Here is a 10,159-nt window from a genome sequence, read left to right on the forward strand (position 1 = left end):
CAAATGCCACAAGACTGACGACATTTCACTCCATTCATTATAAAACTGACGATATTGACAAGTTCTTTTATCATACGCCACAAGGCTGTCACACTATTCTATTTATTCTGCTCAGATATTTCCACTGTTCTGTTTGATTAAACGTAACATCGAATATATTTTTAATAATATATTTATTTTGTGCTGATAATGTTACACATTCCCTTTCATTCATGTTAGATTTGAGGCAAGAGTTCATCAACACATTTCCTATTATCTTGCACAAATACGATAACCTCACCAATTGGCAAAATGGATGCAAAATTGTAACCAGGAAAAGGAAAAGATGCAAAATTGCAACCAGGAAAAGAAAAAGATTTAAGTTTGAATTGTTGGCGCCCTTCCAGAAAGGAGGGACACCTCAAAAAAATAGCGTATGCTGCTATATGTGGAGCGCACACGGTATTCTTTAGTAAAAGGCGAAAGAATAGTTCGCTTTGTGCTCACCACGCAGCTGCGTGATTTCACCTATTCCATAGCACTCCCTCTTTATAGCAGCTCTCACCTCGTCATCCGCAACAACTCCCCGAGGTGGTACTAATCCCTCGCACCCCACCACTACCTCTCCCGGCTCCCGCCGCTTCAGGCCCATCCGGACTTTGGCCCAAGCCGCATCGTATCCGTTGGGCAAACTCACTCGGCCCGTGCAAGCATATCATCCCCGAACGGCTCGTGGCCACGCGACGCGAGTGAGGAGGTGGCCAGCCAGCCGCGCGCGGCGCGCGTGCCGCCGTTTTTCCGACGAAACGCGCGTGGCGCGTTCGGCGCGGCGTGCGGTGGGGGGTGACCACCCACCGGCCAGCGAAAAACGGTGGTGATCGCTCGCTGTGGCGCCGCACGCCTGCACGCACCGGCTGGCCACCAGCCACGTCCACGTACCGAAGAGAAGAAGGCAGAAGCCGCCGCGCCGGCCCGGCCCGGCCGCTAGCCACCAGCCATCGCGCTCGGGCGCGTGCGCGTGCGCGCGCGCGCGGGGCCCTGGACGCCGCACGCGCCGCTGGCGTGTCGCGCGGCGGGGCGGCAGCGTGTCGGGGTCGCGGGTTGAGTACCCAATGATTGCGCGTATTATACTTGGCGCTTCCCCAATCCTCGCGTAGGCTGTGGCTGTGGCTGCCTTTTCCTTCGCCGGTGCGCCGTCGATTAATCCGACGTTGATCGATACATTCCATTTCCCCATATTCCCACCACTATCACTTTGCTTGTAGGAGAATGGAATGGAGCAAATTAAGGTTTCTTTTTCCAAGGCAAAAAAGAAAAGCGATCGAGACGAGCTTGTGCATGCCAGCGTGTTACGTGCCCATGACGTATGTCGTCGAGCGTGGTGGACACTGGACAGGAGCATGCAGCAAGCAGCCCATGCACGCTACGCTGACACGACCAATTTTGTTCAAAACCGATCGGAATTCGGCGCCGGTTAATTTGAAATTGAGCTCGAGAATGTTCACGTTCTCGATTAGGCTGACACGCAATGAGGCCGTGATGATAAAGTTGGTGGGCTGGGCGGAGCCGATCTTGGGCGTGGCAGACAAGTATGATGAGCCCTTTCGATGGCTAGATTTTGCCGATCATGAGAAGCACATTTTATCTGCTCCGTTCTGCGTTCGACGTTGTATCCTGTCTGGTACTACACAACTGTGCTTGCTCTTGTTCGATTTGTCTCAAAATTCATACTACTGCTTGCACTGTAAAGTGATCGCCTACCGTTGATCAGATTGACGCGAGTGAAGAACACGTCGACACGCCAGAGTACTACTGGCAGTGGCGAGCACTGGCAAGCCGGCTTCCTAAGAGAGAATCTATCAATTTTGACCGCTGGATGAAGCTTTTTGTCGTTGATGGGGACGTCTCCTTCGCCATACGCGATACCGGAAGCTTTGCAAATTGGAGTTACTACTACCAAGAGCTTGGAGCTACATACAGATATGACAAGAAAACAGATTACATGCATGCTAATGTGACAGTAATACTGCTCCCACGGCAAATGCCAGCATCAGGATGCATTCGATCTGCTTAATAATTTGCTAGTAAGGTAATCGCTGGTAGTGATTTCAAATTTTCAATATCATCTGCTGAAAGGTAATTAAGATAAGAGTATGAATTACGTATGAATTATCATTGTGCGCTTACGAGATTATACACAGGTAAAGTTGCTTTGTAGATAGGCGTGATAGACAGATCAAGCAGCGCCATACTGGCAATGCTGACGTGGCGCATGCGTGCTCGTATTGCTTTCTTTTACGCAGGGGAATTGAACAAGTCCAGCCAACCTATGCCCGTCTTTCTTTCCTTCCATGCTGCTTAACACATGCTGACATTGTGATATATGCCCATGCTGCCATGAAGCCCTGCTGGCCTGCTGTGCTGATGGCTGAATCCTCCATACTCTGTTTAGCTGGTAACTCGTTCCTGCTTACTCCTGTGTTATTCACAGGTGATTTGGCAGGTGGCACTTGGCCAATCTTATTATTCTCAAACCGACAGTTTTGCCCAATGATGACTGAACCACGTACGCGGCACTTACAAAAGCTGAGATAAATCAAACAAATACTAAGGGAAAATCTAGAACCTTCTTAAATCTGAACTAAAACGGAGAAAAACCCGAGCCTTATAAATATGAATAACTATCTTACTCTTCTTCGGTCGTTCCAATACCTTACTAGTGAGAAATACTCAGGGGTCTTCCGGCTAGCTCCACAGGGTGGTGGGCTAGACGACCTGGATTCGAAGCATCACCCTTTCTAATTATTTGATGTTAGATCATTCCCTAATATTCGTGTCTTCTCCAATACCCAACTAGCTCGATGATATGATTATCTACTAAATATCTGTATGTATTTGCCATCTTACTCCTTCACAGGTTTATTAATTTGGTCACTAACAGAAAATAAAAGGATGAGAAAAAATAGCATTAGAAAAGGAGAAATATTATGTCTTTTTCTTCAAAAATACATGTTTCACTACATTATTATAAGATACCGGTTACATTGAAAGCTAAAATCACATTAGGGGGTTCTTTGAAAATAACGCTCTTGTAGCAAATTCAACTTATTTTACTAAAGTATATGTATACTGGTGGAGAAACCATCTTTCGTCGGTCGGCCGATTTCCACAATAGTCCCGGATGCAATATCTTTAGTCCCGGTTCAAAAGGGTAACGGGCATATTTGATCTTTAGTCCCGGTTTGTGTTACCAACCGGGACTAAAGATCATCTTTAGTCCCGGTTCGAATGCTGTCAGGGCCTGTCAGGCCCCCCCGGGATCTTTAGTCCCGGTTGGTAACACCAACCGGGACTAAAGATCTTAACTTTAGTCCTGGTTGGTAATACCAACCGGATCCCGGTGATCTTTAGCCCCGGTTGGTACTACCAACCGGGACTAAAGTCCCACCCCTATATATATGTCTTCTTCCTCCTCCAGCTGCCCGAGCAAGCTTCAAAATTTCTTCAAAAAAGAGGGGAGGTCATGCCAAAATTTCTATTGAATTTATTTTGGTGATTACATACAAATCGGAGGTGCCTAAAAGGTTTGCAACTTCATCCTCCAATGTTTTTTTTTATCATACTACATTTGCACCTATGTTTTACACACTTTTTTTGTCTCCAAAATTTAGTTGTAAGTTGATGAGAGAGAAAATGTGTGTGGGGAAGAAAGAATATATAGAAATTTAGTTCATTTGCTAAACAAGGTTTTATAAAATAGTTGAGAAGGAAAACTCTAGTGAAAGTTAATCTTAAATAATAGAAAACAAACTAAAATGAAAATTAAAAGAAGTAAAACACATTAAAATTAGTTTAAAACTTTACAAATAGTTTTTAAAAATTATTTGGTGTAATATTTTATGATTTTTGTATGAATAAAGATATCTTATAATTATTGTATGACTGTCATTATTGTAAGAATAATTATTTGTGTACGGTTTTTTTTGACTCATGTAGATGGATCAGCAATGGATGTACGCTGACCGGTGGTCCAAAGAGTTTATTGACGGCGTGCACTATTTTTTGAGAGTGGCCGAAGCTAACAGGCAAAGGGGTTTTATTTGTTGTCCATGCAATAAGTGTAAGAATCAGAAGGAGTATTCTGCATCCAGGACTATTCATTTCCACTTGTTTGAGTCGGGGTTCATGCCAAGCTATAATTGTTGGACATCCCACGGAGAGCAAGGTGTTGAAATGGAAGAAGATGAAGTGGAAGACGACAATATTCCGGACTTTGCTCAGTATGTTGGATTTGAAGGAAATCAAACGGGCGAGGAGGAAATAGCTGCTGATGGTAACGACGTTGCGGATGATCTTGGTCAGATGTTGCAGGACGCCAGGGAAGACTGCGAAAGTGAAAAGGAGGCCCATAAATTGGACAAGATGTTGGAGGACCACAGAACTTCGTTGTACCCAGGTTGCGAGCAGGGGCACAAAAAGTTGGATACCACTCTGGAGTTGTTGCAATGGAAGGCAAAAAATGGGGTTAGTGACAAGGCATTTGGCGATTTATTGAAACTCGTCAAGAACATTCTTCCGGGGGGAAACAAATTGCCCGAGACAACGTACGAGGCTAAGAAGATAGTCTGCCCGTTAGGACTGGAAGTTCATAAGATTCACGCATGTCCGAACGATTGTATCCTATATCGCGGTGAGGAGTATGAGAACCTAGAAGCATGCCCTGTTTGCAAAGCACTACGATACAAGATTAGACGGGACGATCCAGGAGAAGTTGACGGGCAGCTAACAAAGAAGAGAATTCCTGCTAAGGTGATGTGGTATTTCCCTATAATACCACGGTTAAGGCGTTTGTTCAGGAACAAGGGGAATGCTAGAATGTTGCGATGGCACGCTGAAGAGCGTCAACAGGACGGGATGCTGAGACACCCCGCCGATGGTTCGCAGTGGCGAAACATCGACAGAAAATTTAAAGAATTTGGAAAGGACGCACGAAACATACGGTTTGGTTTGAGTACGGATGGCATGAATCCTTTTGGAGAGATGAGCAGCGGCCATAGCACTTGGCCCGTTACGATGTGTATCTACAACCTCCCCCCTGGCTATGCATGAAGAGGAAGTACATAATGATGCCGATTATTATTCAAGGCCCCAAGCAACCTGGTAACGACATCGACGTGTACCTAAGACCACTGGTCGAAGATCTTAAACAGTTGTGGAAGAAGGAAGGTGTCCCCGTGTGGGACGAGGACAAACAGGAGGAGTTTAACCTACGAGCGCTGCTATTCGTAACCATCAACGATTGGCCTGCACTTAGCAACCTATCCGGACAGTCCAACAAGGGGTACAAGGCTTGCACTCACTGTATGGATGAAACAGAAAGTACGTATCTTAACCACTGTAGGAAGGTTGTATACATGGGTCATCGTCGATTCCTTGCAGCAAACCACCCGGTACGGAAGAAAGGCAAGCACTTCGAACATAAGGCCGACCACCGTACGAAGCCTAAACATCGCAGTGGGAAAACAGTGTTTGCTATGGTTAAAGATCTTAAAGTAGTGTTCGGAAAGGGGCCTGGAAGCCAGCATATAGAGAGCGAAGATGGTCACGCGGCGATGTGGAAAAAGAACTCTATATTTTGGGAGTTACCATATTGGGAATTCTTGGACGTACGCCACGCAATCGACGTGATGCACCTCACTAAGAACCTTTGCGTAAACCTTCTTGGCTTCCTAGGTGTATACGGAAAGTCGAAAGATACACTGGAAGCATGTAATGATCTGAAGCATATGGAACAACGCGGCGACCTTCACCCGGAACCAAAGGAAAAAGGAAGCCATTACTTGAGTCCAGCCAGCTACACTCTTAGCAAGGCAGAGAAGGAAAGTATGTTTGAATGCTTGGAGAGCATAAAGGTACCGTCTGGATACTCCACGAATATCAAGCGAATAATAAGCACGAAGGAGAAGAAGTTCACAAACCTAAAGTCTCATGACTGTCACGTGTTGATGACACAACTGCTACCAGTTGTAATAAGGGCTATCCATCCAGACAATGTCCGGGCAACAATAACAAAGATATGTGCATTCATGAACGCAATTTCGCAGAAGGTCATCGATCCGGATAGATTAGAAGCCCTTCAGAATGAAGTGGTGCAATGTCTCGTCAGTTTTGAGTTGATATTTCCACCTTCATTTTTCAATATAATGACGCATATGCTTTGTCACCTTGTGAAAGAGATCCGTATTCTCGGGCCTATGTACCTACACAACATGTTTCCTTTCGAGAGGTACATGGGCGTTCTGAAGAAGTATGTTCGTAACCGTGCTCGTCCAGAGGCAAGCATCGCCAATGGTTATGGAACAGAGGAGGTCATCGAATTTTGCGTAGAATTTATCGAAGACCTTCGCCCAATCGGGGTACCTGAATCACGCCATGAAGGGAGACTACGGGGAAAGGGAACTCTCGGAAGGAAAGCAATAACGACGGTAGACAACAATTTATTCCGTAAAGCCCATTTCACTGTTCTGCAACACTCTTCATTGGTAGCTCCTTACATCGAGGAGCACTTGGCTCTAGTTCGCGCCAGGAACATCGGTAAGTCCGATGCATGGATTACACGGCATCATATTGATACTTTCCCCGCGTGGCTACGACAACATCTCATGGGTAACGAGTCGATCAACCAACAACTTGCCTTCCTGGCGAGGGGACCGTCTGGGTCGATCGCGACATTCCAGGGATATGAGATCAATGGGTACACATTCTACACGAGAGCCCAAGACATGAAGAGCACGAACCAAAACAGCGTTGTTCGTGTCGATGCCATGGGACACGATGGAACAACTGCCACGTATTACGGTGCCATCGAGGACATATGGGAACTTGACTATGGTCCTCTCAAGGTTCCTCTGTTCCGGTGCCAATGGGTTAGGTTGACTGGTGGAGGCGTAATGATTGATGACAGTGGGATGACAACTGTTGACCTTAACAAGGTTGGATACTCGGACGAACCTTTTGTCCTTGCCAATGATGTAACGCAAGTCTTTTTCGTGAAGGACATGTCTAGCAAAGGAAAGAAGGGCAGAGGGCCTGATGAGCCTAAGCGTCAAGTGGTTCTCCCAGGCAAAAGAAAAATCGTCGGAGTTGAGGACATGACTGACGAGGATTACGATCAGTTGGATGGGCAACCCCCTTTCACGGTGACGATTGACCCTAGCATCCTCCTATCAAATGAAGACACCCCTTACTCACGCAGCGATCACCAGGAGGGAACAATAGTGAGGAGAAAGTACGTGCCGTAATTATTGTGTACACGATGTAAACTATTTTGGATGTATTGATTATCCATATAAATCAATTGATGTATGGCATATGTTAATTACGCACGATTATTAGAGGTTTCAACAAGTTTAAATCATGTATATGCTAGTTATATGTGATACTTACAATTTTTAAAAGTTTTAAATCACACGTGTGGCAATTTCATATGTATGTTAATTAGAGTTTTTAACATTTAATTTACTAGCATTCATATGCTAATTATAATTGACTAGAGGATTTTTAAAAGTTTTAAATCACGCAAGTGGCAATTTCATATGTTAATTAGAGTTTTTAACATTTAATTTACTATCATTCATATGCTAATTATAATTGACTGGAGAATTTTTAAAAGTATTAAATTTAATATATTTTTAAAACTATCATTCATATATTAGAGTTTTTCACAATTTAATTTACTACCTTTCATATGCTACTTATATATGACTATTCGAATTTTTAAAAGGTTTAAATCATGCATGTGGCATTTACATATGTTAATTAGAGTTTTTAGCATTTAATTTAATATAATTCCTACGCTAAGTACATATGATGATTACAATTTTTATTAATTTTAAATCATGCAGTATGTACATACATATCTTAATTAGAGTTTTTACCAATATAATAATATTATTCATATATATGCTAAGTATATATGATTATTGGAATTTTTATTAATTATATTTGCTTATTACGATTTATCCACTTAATTTATTACAGACAAAAATAATTTTTCGAAATAATTGTCATTAATCTTTGTACTTTAAATAATGTTAATGCATTAACTTCTATTTTATAAACACATATGTAAGCGAAAATCATATGCAGTGCTATAATCTTTAGTCCCGGTTCTTAACCCTAACCGGGTTTAAAAAGAATTTCGAAATAGCGGGAAAAGATATTTACTCCCGGTTGTTGAGAACAACCAGGACTAAAGATATCTTTAGTCCCGGTTGTTGAGAACAACCGGGAGTAAAGATCCGGGGGTATATATATTCCCGGTGCGCCCTCGTCTTCTTCACCAACACTTAGACGTTTTCGGCCGATCGATCTCTCTCGGCCTCTCTCTCCTTCGCCGCCACTGCCTAGGGCAAATCCCCGCGCCGACGCCGCCGTATCTCGCCGTCGTCTCGAGCTCGTCGTCCTCGCCGCCGCCTCCGCCTCCTCCGCTGCCGCCGCATCTCTGGGGTGAGAGCCGCCGCCGCCAGATCTCCCTTCATGCATCTCGATCTCTCCGATCTCGATCTCTCTCCGTCGCGCCGCCCGCCACGAGACGCCGCGCCACGACGACGACGCGCCACGCCGCCGCGCAACGCCGCCGCCGCATGCCAACGCCACGCCGCCGCCGCCGTCGCCACGCCGCCGTCGCCACGCCGCCGCCGCCTTCGCCGCCGCGCGCGCAATGCCGCCGCCGCCACGCCACGCCCGCCGCCGCCGCCACGCCACGCCACGCCGCCGCCGCCAAGGCCTCGCAACGCCACGCCGCCGCCGCCGTCGCCACGCCGCCGCCGCCGCCGCCACGCCGCCGCGCCAACCGCCGCCCCGATGCCGCCACACCGCCGTTAATGAACGAGAACGAGAACGATCGAACGAACGAGAGCGAGAACAAACACGTCAACGTACGTTGCCGCGACAACGTGAACGAGAACGAGAACGATCGAACGAACGAGAGCGAGAACGAACACGTCAACGTACGTTGCCGCGAGAACGTGAACGAGAACGAGAACGATCGAACGAACGAGAGCGAGAACGAGAACGATCGAACGAAGACAAGCGAGAACGAGGGAACGAACGTGAATGAGAACAAGCGAACGAACGTGAATGAGAACGAGCGAACGAACGTGAACGAGCTAGGGAACGTGAACGAGCGAACGAACGAGGACGAACGTTAACGTGAAATGCAATATATATATATATATATATATATATATATATATATATATATATATATGTGTGTGTGTGTGTGTGTGTGTGTGTGTGTGTGTGTGTGTGTGTGTGTGTGTGTGTGTTACTTCGCATTTATCCTAATACATCTTTTTGTATCTTGCAGAAAAGACGTGTTGTCGGAGTCGTCCGTCAAGCCTGAGTGGAAGAGCTAGCCCTAGAAGGAATTGGAGCAGGCAAGTGACGTAATAATATAAATGATTGTTATATTTGTAATGCAATTAATTAAGATTATTAGACCTGTAATTAGACTTATCATATAAGATTGTGTAGTGTTCTAATATTATTTGAGTTTTAATATAAGATTATTTTATTGCAAATTAGACTTAGTATGACATTATTGACTACGGAATTGGTGCGACTCCTAGCAATTGACTATTGTAGTCTTAATTAGACTTAGCATATACGCACGAAACACTTAGCATACATGACTATTTTAGTCTTAGCATGTAATATTATTTGAGTTTTAATATAATATTACTTTATTTGTAATTAGACTTAGTATGTAATTATTGACTACGGAATTGGTGCGACAAGTAGCAATTGACTATTGTAGTCTTAATTAGACTTAGCATATACGCACGAAACACTTAGCATATACATGACTATTTTAGTCTTAGCATGTAATATTATTTGAGTTTTAATATAAGATTATTTTATTTGTAATTAGACTTAGTATATAATTATTTACTAGCTAGGGTTGTATAATATACGTCACCTAGACTTAGCTTATATCACGATTTGTAATTAGACTTAGCACGTAAGGTTGTGTAGGGTTCTAATGTACGACATTTACACTTAGCATACATGACTTAGATTGTTAAAACATAAATGTCTCGTGACTTAGCAGATGTTTCTTGTATCAACAGATGGCTGACCGCGATGAGGAACAGATATTGTACGATACAATCGCGGA

General features: G+C 44.5%; 1 non-coding gene across 1 annotated transcript; it reads right to left on the minus strand.

Annotated features, from left to right (window-relative positions):
- Positions 1–376: 376 nt before the first annotated feature.
- On the minus strand, positions 377–495 carry LOC112939137 (U5 spliceosomal RNA). The gene has a single exon (XR_003242679.1). It is a non-coding gene; the product is annotated as a U5 spliceosomal RNA (small nuclear RNA).
- Positions 496–10,159: the final 9,664 nt, after the last annotated feature.

The sequence above is a fragment of the Oryza sativa genome, chromosome 5, assembly GCF_034140825.1.
Source record: "Oryza sativa Japonica Group chromosome 5, ASM3414082v1".
Classification (NCBI taxonomy): Eukaryota; Viridiplantae; Streptophyta; class Magnoliopsida; order Poales; family Poaceae; genus Oryza; species Oryza sativa.